The 17044-nt window shown below is 30.5% G+C and overlaps 2 long non-coding RNA genes and 1 other non-coding gene across 4 annotated transcripts; all 3 read left to right on the top strand.

The window, feature by feature from the left end:
* Positions 1-9379: 9379 nt before the first annotated feature.
* On the top strand, positions 9380-9597 carry LOC128282908 (small nucleolar RNA U3). The gene has a single exon (XR_008273258.1). It is a non-coding gene; the product is annotated as a small nucleolar RNA U3 (small nucleolar RNA).
* A 2894-nt stretch (positions 9598-12491) lies between these two features.
* Positions 12492-13282, top strand: LOC108482774 (uncharacterized). The gene is made up of 2 exons (XR_001870939.2): positions 12492-12666; positions 12979-13282. It is a non-coding gene; the product is annotated as an uncharacterized LOC108482774 (long non-coding RNA).
* A 478-nt stretch (positions 13283-13760) lies between these two features.
* Positions 13761-15134, top strand: LOC108481972 (uncharacterized). 2 transcript variants are annotated; one of them, XR_001870802.2, is made up of 4 exons: positions 13761-13998; positions 14265-14410; positions 14519-14625; positions 14708-15134. It is a non-coding gene; the product is annotated as an uncharacterized LOC108481972 (long non-coding RNA). The 2 variants fall into 2 exon arrangements; XR_001870801.2 differs by having other exon boundaries at positions 14519-15134.
* The last annotated feature ends 1910 nt before the right edge of the window (positions 15135-17044 follow it).

Genomic DNA, 17044 nt, shown 5'->3' with positions numbered 1-17044 from the left:
ATAATAATAGTAATATAAATAATGATAATAGTGGTAAAATATGATAATACTAATGATAATAATAATAATAGTCATATAAGAATATTAATATTAGTAATAATAATAATGATAATACAAATAATGCATAATTTAAGGTTTGAAATTATTTACAAAGATATAAATAAATTCGTGATGAAACGATAATAATAAGAGTAATGATATATAAGCAAAATAAGTGTGCTAATATATATATATATATATATATATATATATATATATATATATATGCTAGTATAAAAATAATAGCGTATAAGTAATTACAAAAGGAAGAAAATGTTATAATAATAGTAGTAATAATACAATAGAGATAGCAATGAAGGGTATAATAATAATAGTAACAATACAATGATAATGATAATAATAAAATAAAAAATTGTTAATAATATTACATAAATATATATTGAAAATAAATATATGATAATATTAAAAGTATAAACATAATATGTACATGATATATAAAATATGCATAATATATTAAAATATAGACATAATATACAAAATAAAAAATAAAATATATATATGTATAACGTTCAAAAGAACGAATATACATAATATAATACTAATATATATATACATAATATGGAGTATAATGTGTATATATTAAAAGAATACCTATATGACATACAAGTACATTAATAAAAACCATAATATTAAAAACTATTAATAATACTATATGACATATATATATATATATATAAAAGTATCAAGTAAGAATAATAAAATATAAAATAAACAAAATAACAATGGCAAATTAAATGACTAAATGAAATAAATGAATTAATAATAAAATGAATAAGTAAATAAAAATAAAAAAGGACTAAAATCAAACTGATAAGGGGTTAAATTGGAGTAAAAATGGAATCAGAGGTGAAAATTATAATTAAAAAAACAGGGGGTAAATACAAAAACACGCGTGAGTTTTGAGGACCAAACAGAAATAAAACCAATTTCTGGACATGTGTCCATCACTGGCGCATCCACGCATTAGGGACCAAATTGAGCTCCAAGCGAATTTACGTGGCCAAATTTAAAAACAAAAGAAAAATAACAAAAGGATTAAATTAAAAGAATAAAAAATACGGAAGGACTATAGGTGTAAATAGCCCAATTAGTGAAAACACGTGGATCACTCGAGTCATGCTCAAAACGACGTCGTTTTGGGGTTAAAAGGCAGCCCCCAAAACGACGTCGTTTTGGGAGGCTATAAAAGGCCAAGTTCTTTCAAAAAAAATTCATTTGAGCTGCTGGAGAAGAAAGAAAAAAAAAAGGGAAGAGAGGGGAAGGGGGCGATTCCCGGCCACAGGGCCGGTCACCGTTCGGTCACCGGACCGCCGTCACCGGCCACCGTGGAGTTTCAAAAAAAAGGTAAATTTTTTTATAATTTTTTTTATATTTTTGTGTGACTATATATATATATGTTGTTTTTAATAAATAAAAAAAATAAAGAAAATAGATGTACGTGTATTCGGAAGGAAAAGAAAAGAAAAATAAACAAAAGGATGAGACCTTTGCACGATAGATCTCTTCGTTTGCTTGCTATATTTATTTGAATCTGCTTCTTTTCTTTGCATTCGAAAAAAAAGGTGTCTTTTACATTGTATGTTTGGCATATATATTCGTTTACACTGCTCCTTTTCTTACTTTCTGTCTTTTCTCGTTTAATGCTTGCAGGTGAGTGACGGTGCAACTTGGAGGATGGTGGGGCGGTGCTGAGGCGTCGTCAGAGGCGTCAGAGGGCAAGTGGTTTAGGGTTTCAGAGTCTAACACTCTAAATTTAGGCCAGTTGGACTGGTTTGGGGTTTAGGGGTATTTGGGTTTAATTTTTTTAGGTTTGGGCTTTGGGGTTAGAAAATGAATTTTGGGCTAGGGTTGTTGAGTTTTGGGCCCGGTCAAATTTGGACCAGTACAATACATAAATATTTTATACATGGGCAATGTAATTTTTTTATATTTTTAATATTTTAATAAATTTCTATAGGAGATTTGTGAACCTTTTGTTTTGATAGTGTAACAAATAATTTTTAATAAAATATATATAGTTTGTTTGTGAGAGACATTTGAGGCGTAGTTTTGAGAGAGAGTTGTCCCTCACTCAAAAACTATGGATTGCAGTGTAACAAATCCCTTCTTTTTTTTTTTTGGGTTTTATGAAGAAAAGGGTGAGAATCTCTTATAAAAGTGATATTCTTTGTGGTCTCATAAATGTGGTTTTGTCATTCATAGATCTTATTTTATCTCTCACAACAGATTGTTTGATGTTTTTTCGGGTGAGTTTTGAGTCCATTCATTCTTCCAATATTTCTAAAGCTATCCTTTATCATGGCAGCAACTCTGTTGAGGGGGAAAAGAAAAATGTCAAGTTCGACAATTGTGCAACCACTCCAGTCTAAGTTGGACAGGCCAAAATCGGGTCCTCAGGGGAAACACAATCTCAGTTCAAGCTTACAGAATAGATCCTGTCAAAGTTAAGTCGTACCCTTCGTTTACTCATTTTTGCCTTATATATCATCTGTATCTTTGTTGCTCTTCCATGAGGGATGTTGTCGATGAGGAAATCAATGTCTTCACTTGGGTCCTTGCTAGATTTCAGATTGTAAATTTGAACCTGTCTTTTGCTTATTATTTAGAACAAAAAGTCAAATTCCCAGCACTTTGTTTGTGTTCCATTGGAACACCGATTGGTTAATTTGTTTATATAATAAAGAACTTACCCCACCCCACCACTAGGACAACATTTCTGTTGCTTTTCCCTCAAAATTTTTTCTTAAACATAAGAACCTGCTGACATAAGATTTCAAATATGGATTCTACAGCAAACCTATTTATACGCTAATAATCTCAATATATATTCTTAAATTATCTCTAATAATTATTTCAAAATAAAGTAGAATAATTTTTTTTTAAATTAATACATAAATCTATTAGAATAAATATAAAAGATAAGTATAAATTTTATTCACACAGTTAAATCGATATTAACCTTTTCAATACTCCAAATTCGTCGATCATGACTATGAGACACAATGAAACACATCCATAAATCACAATACAAGTCAAATAAGCCAATAAATCCCCTCAAACTATTCTAAAATCTTGATTGATCAAGTATTAACTGATCAGATGTCGAGTTTTCAGTACTGAACAACCTTGATCTTAAGAAAAGTTACTTTTAAAAAACTTTTACAATATTATTCATGTATTGCACATTAAATTAAATGTTGCGATTAACTACAACATCATAATACTCATTTCAGATTTATTGCTAACAGATCTTCATTGAATTGGGGTGCCAACAATTGATATATATTGGCTAACGGATGCTACAAATAACATAGAGAACAATTATAGAACGACTCCGTTTCTTCACAAACATTGCAACCAATTATAAACATGGTTTATGAAATGATTAATCAAAACCAAGTAAAAGTTGAAGACATGCATGCATGCTACGACGGAGAGAATAGTTAATAACATTGCAACCAATTCTCGCAATCTTGCGAAAACTCTGGTGTTGGGTAAACTCTGGCAGCATTGCCATGGGGGTTCCTCCGCAAAACCTACTATGTATGTGGCTTGCAGTAATCTAGGAAACCTCGTAAACACTCCAATCATGTTGCTTCTCGATGAGCTGCAACCCCTTTCTTCACTATAAACAGGAATATATATTACTAACTCAGCATTTAGAAAGTCACATAGTCAGCATTTAGAAAGTCACATAGTAAATGGATTTTAGAATAATTACTTGTAATTACATAAGAATGGCATGTTTGAGTAACCATTGTAATTGATGGGTCTTATTGAATTGAGTATAATTAGAGCATCTAATTACACTTTCCAATTCTTAAGGGTAAGAATTGGAGTAATTACACTCAAATTCAAATTTTAAAAAATATTATTATACAAGTTATAAAATTATATTATAAGCATGACAGGTATACCTGTTCATGGGTTGGGCTACTCTCTAAGCATGAAGGCCTACCCTAAATTTGGGAGGGTGGGTAAAAAAATTAGGCTCAACTCATTTTTAAGTTTATATTATATTATTTTTTTATATATTATGTAATTTAGAACACATTAAAAAATAAATCTATCTTGAATATATAATACTACTATAAAGCAAAATTAAAATAATGTTAAGATGATTATATAAAATTTTCAATAAATAAAAATATATAAAATCATTAAATATTAAAGATTAAAATAAAATAATTATTTTTAAAATTAAAAAATATAATATGGGTGGGCCTAAAATGGGTTTGGATTAGTCTTTTACAAATATGGGCGGATTTGGTAAAAATTTAGGCTTATATTTTGCTCGGGTCAGTTTGGGCAAGTATAAAGTATATTAATATCATCTTTAGGCCTGACCCAACCCGACTCATGAGCATCTCTAATGACATGTATGACTCTTTAGAATGGTCATGACAAAAAATTCTTTAATATAAATCCTAAAATTAATATTATAGAAATAATTTTGTGTATTTTATAAAATTATAAAAATATTATTTAAATTCTAAAAAAATTAAAGTTATGATTAAAAATTGTTATAAAAATAATTTACATGTTATAAGAGTTTTATAATATATTATTTATAAAATTTATGGTCAAGTATAAATATAACTTATTTATGTGTCCTTACTATATATTATAAAAATAATATATTTATTAACAAAAAAGTTATAATTTTTCTCGTAATTTATTTATAAAAAATTAAAAGTAATGGCAAAAAATAATATTATTTATAAATTAAGTATTATGAAAGTTTTGGGCAATTTCTATTTTTTTTATAAATCTATGGATGAAAATACTAAGTGAAGAAAATGTGTAATATAGATTGATAATGACAGATGAAGTCTAGGTCAATTCTTTCCTGAGTATTGTCTCGCTTCTTGGTTGTTAATCGTTTATTTTCCTGGTTTATCAATCACTCCAAATTTTCGGTTAAATAATAGAAAGACAACAATTACTAATACTTTTAGTCTTCGTGGGAACGAAATCTTTGCTTACCGTAGCTATATTATTAATTGTTAGATGCACTTGCCTTTATCGAACTTTTAATTAGTTTACGATTGCATCACAAATATGAAAAAAAAAAATTAAAATGACGCACGTTTAAAAAATTACAATTTTTATAATTATAAAAATATAATTATTATCCTGATAATTATATTTGTATTGTGTTGCAGAATTAAAACCTAAATCCTTGGTAGTTGCTACTGTTTGACTCTACTTAGTGCAACCATTTAATATAGGCCTGTAGAGTTCATGCATTAGTGCACAAAATTGTTGCAGAATTAATGTTCATGAACTAGAGTTCATGTATTAATATAGGCACATAATCAATGTTTAGATTTCATCTATTAATGCAAATAATTATTCATTTTGGGGACTCTAGTTATCTTTAATTTAATTATTATTTGATTGAAACCCATCTGTATATTTTTTTCTGGAATAATCAGTATGTCATTTTTATAATTTTATTAGATTATGATATATTGGTGAAAAAATTATGTAAAAATTATATTTATTAAAATTTTACGTAAAAGAAACAATATAAGTAATGTAAATTTATTAAAATTTATTTTTTAACAATTTTATTATTTTTAATATCTATTTTGTTAATGGTTTTAATTTTTAAATATGTGTTTTAGGTTTTTTTATTTTCACAGTATTTTAAATGTGTTTTTAAATATTATTTAATTTAATATTTAAATCTATTTTATAGATTTTGTAATTTTAGAAATTTGGTTAATATTTTAATTTTTTACAAATTCTTTTTAATTTGATTTTGTTTTTATAGAAGTATTTAAATTTATTTTCAAAAATTATTTAAATCTATTTTTAATCAGATTAAAATTTAAATTTTTAAAAAAATTTAATACTACGTCTATTTTATGCATATTGACATGCAGACTACGAATACTCGTATGAACATGCTTTGCGTGACATACTTAGATGACAACAATCAGAACAACCATGGTTGGAGTTTAGAAACTCACCTGAACCTTCATCGTTTTCACAACTTAACTTTCTCGAACGCTAAAGCTTACATTCTCCTAACAACAGCTTGTTGGTTTCCCTACTTTTCCATCTCCATCCTCATGAATTCTGCTCCATGCAGGCCTTTTTATGGCTATTCATTCTTCAAGCTACTAAAGAAGATAAATAACAGAAGAAAAAAAATGAAACAAATTTGGGAAGGAAATCATCTTTGGGAAGCTATTTTCCAACTGTTTATAGTTCTTCTCGTACTAATACCAACCTTATGAAAACTATCCATTTCTAATCATGTTGTCCCCCACTAAAGAATCGACTGGTTCCATTCTAACCGAACCAGGTTTGGTTTTCAACCATGTCTAGTTTAGTTTCTAACTTTCCTGTTCCTTTCAATAGAGGCTACCAACCTGTGGTCTTTTTCAATTTAATCCTTCAATTATTTTAAATTTTCGGGTTAATTGGAAACTTAGTGTTATAGGGCGAGTACCTCATCAAGTTCTTTCTCTATCAAGAGTGCCTATTGGGTGATTAAGGAAAGTTTGTGGAATTTGAGGGAGGATACGTGGAACATGCTGTGGACATTTCAGGGACTTTAGAGGGTTTAGGTTTTCATTTGGCTGGCTTTCAAGCAACGATTGCTTACTCAAGTGGAGCGGCTAAGGCATGACATTAGGATTGATGAACGTTGTACGAATTGTGGGTATGCTTTGGAGGATATACTTCATACCATTAGAGACTATAGTGCAATGGATGGTGTCTGGTTGTAGATCATTTCAGTTGAGGAGCATGGATGCTTTTTTTCCAGGAGCTTGTAGGAGTGACTTGTGTCTAATTTGCAGAATTGTCAAAAAATTTCCTCGGGAGGGGTTTATTGGCCATGTTTTTTTGGCCTAGTTGCATGGCGTATATGGAAGAACAAGAATACCTACATTTTTCAAGGAGTATAGTAGAGTGTAGAAGAAATTATCAAAGGTTCGTATAGTTGGGCACAGCAGTATGTTTCTATTTGCAAGGTAAGTTCCACTGTGAGGCAAGTTGTAAGGGGGAGTCCGTTTGGACAGGTAGTTAGATACGAATAAAATCTAATGGTGTTGTTAAGGTGGATTCAGGGTATGTTGTTGCAGGAGGAGGTTTGAGGGATCAGCATGGGGAGTAGATTCTTGGTTTTAATCGACGTTTGGGGAAATGTTCAGTCTTTGATGCTAAATTATGGGAAATTTTAGATGGCTTGACACTGTTGCAAACCAGATATTGCAATAGTGTTGGTGCAGACGAACATCATGAAGGTTACTGTGGCCATCTAGGAATCTACTTCGAAGACTTCAAGCTCGACGTTAATCAGGCGAATGCATCAGCTCCTAGAGAATGTGGGGAATTGGACACTAAACCATGTCCCTAGAGAATAAAAAAGAGAAACCGATAGAATAGCCAAAATGGCATTTGATAGAAAGGAATAATTGCAGTTGTTTGTAGTAAGTCCTTTTGGTTTAATTTAGTTGGTTGTAATCCTTTCGTTTGTTTTTCACCAAAAAAATTTATTTAAATGTGATTTTAAATGTAATGATTATTATTATTATTATTTTAATTCTCATTAAAGTTACAAATTTGTATTTCTATATATGGAGGTTTTGTCAAACCTAAAGACTAAAAATATGCATTGCTAGAGAAATGAACCGGACAATCATAACATTACGTTTTGTTCTTTAATCAATAAAAGAAAGAAAGGTGGATTAAACTTTCTCGGATTTTAACTTTAATTTCTTCCATCTTTTTATTAGTGTGGCTTAGGTTGGAGTTAAGTTCACTTTTTTTTTTCTATTTAAAGCAAATTTTATAGATGTGGTACAGATGAAGAGGGGCGAAGTCAACAATTCGTTATGGGAGCAAAATAAAATTTTAAAAATTTAGGATCAAATGTAAAATAATTTTTTAAGAAGGGTATAAATTAAAAATTTATTAATTAGAAAGGACTAAAATTGATATGCTGTCACATTGGCCAACTCTTTTTTACTTGTCTCTCTCTCTCTTTTAAGGGCTCCTTAGTATTAAACCTTCCTTTTGCCTTATCTACTCTATATGTGTCATATGCTCATTGACTCGTTGCCCATTAGGACAACTTTTTTACTTTGAATTTTTGTTAACTTTTGGCATTTAAATTTTAATGTATTAACTTTACGAAATTTAAAAATAGTTTTCCTTTAATTGCACATTTCTTTTCTAAATATCATTTTAGAATATTAGAATCTAAAAATATCAAAATTATATATAAATTTCGATTCAATGTACGAATTTGATTTATAGAATTTTATATAATAACTTTTATTTGATCCAAATTTCATAAATCACAAACAATGTTATCGAGTTAGTGCCATTTTACGTTAATATATTGCATGCACAAATAATGATATTAATCTAATATGAAAATCAATCTATATATTCATTTCTTTAAATGTATAGAATTGAATCAAAATCAAAGCTTTTATATATACATATGATCAACAATTCAAGATTTTTTTGTTGAACCCATGGTATCCACCACCAATAGCAATGACTAATTCACTCACTGTAAATGCTCTTCGAATAGGTAAATAGTTGACTATGAAATATGCTCTATTCTCATAAGCGAAAATTAAAACCTCGACCACATAATTAAAGGATGAAGTGAGCAATCATCCTATCATATCTTATAATTATAATTGTACCAAATATATAATTACATATTAAAGTAAAATTTATGTATGTATTTGATATTTATCCTTTTAAAGGATTTTATAGATTCAAATTTTGTCCCTTCAGCATTTGCAAATCTGTAATTTGGCTGTTTTAACTGTTAAGATATATCTACTACTTCTATTTAAATTTTTTTAAAAAACCCTTAAGTTCGGCCCTTTTTTTCTCCGAAATTGAGTTATACGTTCATTCAATGATTTATTTTTATTTAAAATTATTTGTTTAATTATAATTTTTCATTAAATATATATACCTAAAAAAATTCAAGATCAATTTCTTTTTGGTATTTCCATTTGTAAAAACAGTATTATATTAGATAAAATAATCGGTAATTTTATATTTTTGAGAGAAAAGAGAAAGAGAAAGAGATGTTATCCTAGTGGTGGGGTAAGTTTTTTTATTATATAAATAAATTAACCAATTGGTGTCAAATGAAACACAAAGTGTTGGGAATCTGACTTTTTGTTCTAAAAATAATGACTAAAAGACAGGTTCAAATTTACAGTCTGACATCAAGCAAGGACCTAATCACTGCATCATCGACAACATCCCTCATCGAAAGAGGAACAAAGATATAGATTGTATATAAAGCAAAAATGGAGAAACAAATGCCACGACCTTACTTGAACAGGATCTGTTCTATAGGCTCGTACCTCTGTTACCGTTAGCACAAAGGAGACAGTATTCCAAGTTTGGTTGATGAACTGAGACTGTGCGATCAGAGCGTGATTATTGGTCTTGCCTTCCTGTTGATGGTTGGCTTTGGCTGCAGAGGATCGTTCTTATCCAGCTTTGTCTGGCTGAGATGGTCACACAGTTGTCTGACAAGCTACATATTTCTTTTTTTTTTTCCGCCCAGAGCTGCTGCGACGATAGAAATCTTGGAAAGGAGTAAATTAACTGGACTCAAAACTCACCTGAAAAAACATCAGACAGTCAGTTGGAAGAGAGAAATAAGATCCATGAATGAGAGAAAGACATTTTTGAGAGCACAAAGAATGTCACACTATTACAACAGATTCTAACCCTTTTCTTCACAAAACAAAAAAAAAAAAATGGAATGCCGACGTTTCATGTAATCATCCACTCTAATAATTTTCGCAGCTCTTATATTTATGTATTTATTGTTCAATTTCTGGATTTTCTGAATTGGGAGGTCTTTGCTACAGATGCTGGGTTGGGAAAGAGGTTTAACAAGATCATGGCTTTGGATTATTTTACAACCACGCCGGTGATAAAGGATCCTGCTGCTGGGACCTATACTTCTTTCCAGGTTCCGGTGCACGCTGTGCCCATTTTCGTGCCTGTTCAGGTGGAATATTCGGTTGGGCAGTACCAGCAGAAGGTATTAACTTTGTTTTAGTTCAAAAATAAGAGGAGTGCATTTTGTTTCGGATAAATATTTTATGCGCTGTTTTTTTATTGCGCTTGGGGTTTAAAAGTAATTTTTCACTACAAAGCAACGAACAACATTTTGCTTTTGATGCCAAACTGTGGTCGAAAAAATGTTTTTTCACTCAAACACAAAACTTAGAATATAAGTGCACGAAATTTATATAAAAAAAAACTATTATTTATATTATCCAGGTTTATAAAAATTAGATTAATTTATATTATAAGTATGGTTATATTAAATTAAAATTTATATTTCATGTTTAAATGATATATAATTTGTGATACTAACTCAATTGACGATATTATTTATAAGATTATAACACACTCACAATGTGAGTATAAATAATTATATAATGTATTTATTAAGAATTCACGTAAAAAAATGTTACTTTAGTTAAAATGGTAAAGTTAGAAGAGTGTATATTTGGTGTTTTGAGTTTAAATTCTATCATAAACATGAATTTTTTCTAAATTTTATATAAAAAGATAAAAATACTCTTAAATTAATATTTATTGCTTTGTTAAAATAAAAATAATTTGGTAATTTAATAATTGAGTTGGAACTCGATTATGAGTGTCGCAGCCTTTTTTTTGAAAAACAGGTCAACTTTGTTTGAAAGCGAAAATTAAAAACGGGAGTAGTCACCAATCCTTTTTTTTTATGAGGTGTGATCGGGTCACATCGTAATCTGGTTGTTTTAATAAAATATATCGATTTATCAAAACAACGATTTTGGTCTACGAAATTCAAGAAAACGAGTTCGAGAGTCGGTTACGTGCGAGAAAGGATTAGCACCCTCATCACGCCCAAAATTGGTGGTGTTTTAATGTCGAAAGTAGAAAACTTGGAAAGAGTTTTAAAATACGATTCCTCTTTGTGTTAATGTTAATTTTACTTAAAAATGTGTGGATAAATCGAAGCGGATGCTAAAGACCTTCTTGTCCCAAAGTAATAAAATATCACATCCAGTGCGTTAGGACACGACATTTTAAACCTTCAAGAATAAGCTTGTCTTTTGATTTTCAAAACACATGCATTTTAATTTTAAAAAGATATTCGGTCATTTGGGTCAAACGAAAAAAATCGAAACCGTATAAGTTAAGGTACGATCTCTCGAATTTTTAAACACAAAATATTATCTTTATTATTATAAAAAAAAATTATGTGACGGGTGAAAATTAATACATCATGGTATTAAAATATAAAAAAAGTCGCGGTGCTAATACACGTAACAAAATAATAATGAATGCAATAATCTTAACGAGGATAACAAAGGCAAAAATAAATAAATAAGCCGATTATAAATAAGAGAAAGGCAAGTAAAAAATAAAATAAAAATTAAAAACAATAGCAGACGAACACAGAAATAAATGATATGTGCAACGGCTAAAAAGTAATAATAACAAAAATAATAAAGTTTGGAATTATAGAAAGGTATGAATAAGCAATAAAATGATAAAATCAAAACAAAATAAATAAAAGGTAAATAAATAGAAAATAAAAAGGTAAAAGGGTGAAAATAAATAAATAAAGGTGAAATTAGAGTGAATTTCAAGAAATAGAAGTCGAAAATAAATGAAGACGTAAAATATAAAAGTATTAAAAATAAATGAATAAATATATATATATATATATAATGAAATAAAAATAATGAGGGTAAAAACAAAATAAAATAATAAGAAAGAATGATTAAATGAAATAACGAATAAATACTAGTGAAAGTTTAATTAAAATTGAGATTAAGCACATAAATGTATAAATAAAGAAATATTAAGTAAAATGGTTTTAAAATAATAATGATAATAATAGTAGAATGGTAATAATAATAATAGCGATAATAGTATAATAAAATAAATATAAATATAAATGTAATAACAATAATAATATATTAAATTAACTAATTTAATAATAAAATAGCAAAAGTAGCAAAAAGGACCTAATTGAGTCTAAAAACAAAATTTCGAGGCAAATCAGAAATAAATAAAAAGGAAATGGACTGATTTAAACGCACGAATAACAAGGTGGGACCAAAAGGGCAATACTCCCTGACCTCCAAAACATACAGCATCAGGTGGGACCAAATTGAAAGTCAAAATAGATTATAGGGCAAATTAAAAAATAGGAAAAACATAATTGCAAAATCATTAAAAGCGAAAGGACCTAAATCGCAATTTGCCCTTCCAAGAAAAATACGCGGATCCTAGCTTGGAGCGGGTCGGATCGGGTCAGTTGAGCTTGAAACGACGCCGTTTTGGGGTTTAAGGACCCAGACCAAAACGACGTTGTTTTAGCACTCTATTTAAGCAAATTTTCCAAAAAAAAAAAATTCATTTCAGCACTTGTTTTAAAAAAAAGAACCTTCCTCCCTCTCTTTTTTTCTCTCTGCAGAAGCCTTAGGCCGATCAGAGCTCCAGCGAACCGTTGCCGCGACCACCGCCCTCGACCGCTGTGCGAATTTGTTGGAGCTCGGAAAGAAGCCCCCTTTTTAGTCAATCGGAGAATAGGTAATAAATCCCTCTCTTTTTTTTTTGTGTGTGTTTTTTATATATATAGGTATATATATAGTAGTTTCGAAAAAAGAAAATAAAAATAAAATGAAGAGGTACCCTTAGCACGTCTCAAACTTTGGATTCTCTTTCGAAATTCTTGTTTTTTTTTTTGTATCTTTCTCTGTTTTTTATTTCAAAAAATCCCCCTTTTACATTGATAAACGATGGCTTTTTATAGCCGATTATGTTACACTGTTTGCTACTATTCATGCACTGTTTATTTCTTATTTTTGCATTGTTGTTGCGTGTTCTTCTTCTTATTTGTAGAATGATTGATGGCGGTGGAGCAAGTGGCTGACAGAGGAGTGCGGGGTGCCTGAACATGCGGCTAGGGTTTCCTTTCTTTCTTTTTTTTTTTTGGCTAAAAATGTTTAGGTTGTGGGCTTTTGGGCTACTAGAGTTTTTTAGGTTTTGGGCTAGTGTTTAATTTTGGTTTGGGCTTGTAATTTATTGGGCTGTGTTTGTAATTTAGACTTTGGATTTATTATTATTTTTGTTTTATATTTGTAATTTGTCTTAAGCCCAGGCCAAAATTAGCCTTTTACAATGAATGACACCAATTCAATCAAAATCTTTATATATAACATAGATAATTTAGTACAAATTACACATTCATTGTGTGAAAATTAATAAATAAAAATACGTCAAAGCAAAAGTAAATTGTTATTGGTGTTTGAATAAAGAAAATAATTAAGTTTATGTAAAAACAAAGAAAGTGCAAAGTAGCCAATGCTTTACTTATTTATGTGGTATCTATATAATTATTAAACTCTTGATTGAATTGATGTTATGAGTCAATTGGGCACCAATTCAGTCAATAAAATTATTAAAATATTTTTTTCATATTTAAAATAAGTTATATTATTCGAAGGTACTTTAATATTTTTTTGAACTAATAATCAGACTGGGCTTTATTATATAAAACAAAATTAAATAACAAATGGTCCAAAAATAAAGAAAACAAAATCAAAGAAATTGGCCCAAAAACTTAAAATGGCCCAAGGATAAAACACCTTAAAACATAATTCAAAATAATCTATAATAACGCAAATATCACCGAAAGTTGCCCAATCAGAAATTATTGATTCTCGTCTTGTCTATCAGCCATCATTTCTCTCTTTATGACGGTTTCAGTTCTCAAGGAAAGCTTTATCACCAAAAACCTATTCATCTATTTTATTGAGGCTTTCCTTCCTTATTTCCTCTTCTCTGACCGTTCTCAATTTGGTTCTTGCACCCTATCAGTTTTCTTTTGGTTTTCGATATATCCAGGACGCTTTTAACCAGGTAAACCTCCTCATTCTTTTTCAACGATTCTATTGCTAGTATATGTGCTAAAACATTTGCTGATCTCGGAGTATATACAAACACTAAATTTCTAGATCTAGCTGCTATATGTTGAATATCATGTATGTATACTCCTACCTGCGATTTGTCTTGACTTTTTGCCTTGCATTTTTTAATTATTGATAATGAGTTGTCTTCGATAATGATCTCCGGCCACTGCATTTCGATTCCTATTTGGACTGCTTTTCGACATGCAAACGTTTCAGCAGTGAAGGCCGATGCCACCTCTTGATGAATTTCTGAACAAGATAAGAGGATGATCGTTTCATTATTTCTGGCCACAATCCCCGAAGTCGATTGGAAATGATGCCCATCGTATGCTCCGTCAAAATTGATTTTTACGGACTCACATGTGGGTAACTCCATTTTCTAAACTCCTTTAAAGTAATGGAAATTCTTTTTTCAACACCATTTAATTTGGTAATATAATTATTGACGAAACTCGCTATCTCTTGACCAGCGCTACTTTTCTTATCATGCATTCTAGCATTCCTTTCTCCCTAAATGGCCCATAGCACACAGCAAAAAAGTCGGCATTGAAAATGGGGATATTGAACAATAACCCAGGTAAGCCACTGTAAAAAATCCATATTAGAATCCATTACAATATTCGAGATTGATAATGCTGTCCAGACTTCCACTGAAACAGGGCATTCGCGGAAGAGGTGATCAATTATTTCTGCTCCTTCTCCATATCGGGGACAGGTTGTAATGTTAACTAGCTTCCTGTGCTGCATGTTAACCCGTGTAGGCAAATAATTCTATAATATTCTCCAGATTGTAATCTTGATTTTAGTTGGGAGATTTTGGAGCCAAAATTTTTTGTAGAAATTCCTGTAGTCTGTTTGTAAAGCATAAGCTCTAGTGTTTTCACAGAATTTTGTAATAGTTTATAGGCGCTACGGACTGAGTACTCTCTCGAAGATTCGCCGCTCCATACAAAAAAGTCATTGTGGGGTTCCTTCGCCAATAGGATACGAAAGATCTTTTCAGCATCTTCCTCTGAAAGTGTATTAACAATAAGCTCCCGTTTTCATATTCTTTCATTACTATCAATTAACTCAGCAACTTTAGAATCTCACATATTATAAACAAACAAAGATAATCTAAGATTTTCCGTGTCTAGAATCCAAGCATCATTATTAATTGAAATAGTCATACCTGTACCCATCCTCCAACAAAGTCCTTTCGCCAAAACACCCTTCATTACCCAGATACTTCTCCATATATAAGAAATTGTATTCCCAATCGCGAATTTAGAAAATCATCATTCGAAAAATACTTTGCTTTCTGTTCGCACAACTAGAGAGTTTGGGTTATTTACAATCCTCCACCCTTGCTTCGCTAGTAATGAGATGTTAAACTAAGTCATACTTTTGAAACCCATTCCCCCCTCTTCTTTTGAACGACACATATGCTTCCACTGGCACCAATGTATTCCTTTTTTCCCATGGCCTTCTTGCCACCAAAATTTAGCGAAAATGTTTTCTAATTCTTCACAAAAAATAGAAAAAAGCATGCATGACATAGCATGAGTTGGTATTGTTTGGGGCACTGATTTAATGAAGACCTCCTTACCCACTTGTGATAGTAGCCTTGTACTCCATCTTTCAATTCGTAAATAAGCCTTATCTTTTAGATTTTGAAAGAACTCTTTCTTTCGTCTTCCGACCATATTAGGGAGTTCTAAGTATTTTTTCAGATTTGTTGAGCTTTTTACACCTGATAATGTTGAGATTTCTTCTTTTTTCCCCTCTGTTGTGTTCGAGCTATAGAAGATCGTTAATTTATTAAAATTCACACATTGGCCTGAACATTGTTCGTATTCTTTCATAATTTCTTTCAATATCAACGCTCCTCTATTTGTTGCTTCACCGAACAGATACAATCATCTGCAAAAAGTAAGTGTGATATCTCTGGTCCCCTTCTGCTAGTTTTTGCTCCTTTTAACAAGCCCTCTCTCATTGCCAATCTCATCAAAGATGAAAGTCCCTTACTACATATCAGAAAAAGGAAATGACTAAGTGGGTCGCCTTGTCAGAACCCTCTAGTAGGTTGAAAATGTTTCCCCTTCTCCCATTAATGTTTACTGCATAAGAAACTGAGAAGATACATTTCATAATTAGTGCCACCCATTCCCCTGCAAAGCCAATCCGTAACATTACTTCCTTTAGAAAACCTTATTCAACTCTATCGTAAGCTTTGCTCATATCTAGCTTCACTGCTATATATCTTTTTTTCTCGGTACGCTTCTGACGAAAAATGTGTAAAATTAATCTTCCTGGGATGAAAGCATTTTGGGTAGTGTCAATACATCTTCCAATGACTTCTTGAAGGTGATTTGTTATTGTTTTCGCTACAATTTTGTAAATAACCATGTACAAACTAATAGGACTAAAATTAACAAGACTTGTGGGGTTTACAATTTTTGGGATAAACACAATATCCGTTAGATTAAGAGAGTCAAAATTTTTACCATCATTCAAAATTCCCAAACAGAAAATTTCAACATCTTTCCCTACAATGTGCCAGAATCTTTGAAAAATAGTGCCAGAAAACCGTCAGAGCTTGGTTATTTAGTAGGCCCCATTCCTTTCAAAGCCAAATGAACCTCTTCTGCTATATAAACTGATAATAAAACTGTATTGATATCAAAGGAGATATTGGTTTCAATGCCAGTTAGTAGGTGGGATAAATCCCCAATTTCATTAGATAAAAATAACTTCTAAAAAAATAAAGTAGCAGCTTTTTTTATCTCTGTTTCGTCAATAATTTCTCCTCTTTCATCTAATTCCAACCTAGATATTGTGTTTATCCATTTACGAACTAGGGCATACTTGTGAAAAAAGGTAGAATTTTTATCCCCTAATTGAAGCCAATTGACCCGTACCCTTTGTTCCCAATATATTTCATCTTTATCAATCTCCATATTAAGTTGAATTTTGGTATCAATAAGCTTTGCCATCGTATCTTCATCCTTCTCTTT

Source organism: Gossypium arboreum, chromosome 10 (assembly GCF_025698485.1).
Source record: "Gossypium arboreum isolate Shixiya-1 chromosome 10, ASM2569848v2, whole genome shotgun sequence".
NCBI classification, from domain to species: domain Eukaryota; kingdom Viridiplantae; phylum Streptophyta; class Magnoliopsida; order Malvales; family Malvaceae; genus Gossypium; species Gossypium arboreum.
Note: the sequence above shows the minus strand (reverse complement) of the source record. Positions and strands in the feature narration are given on the sequence as shown.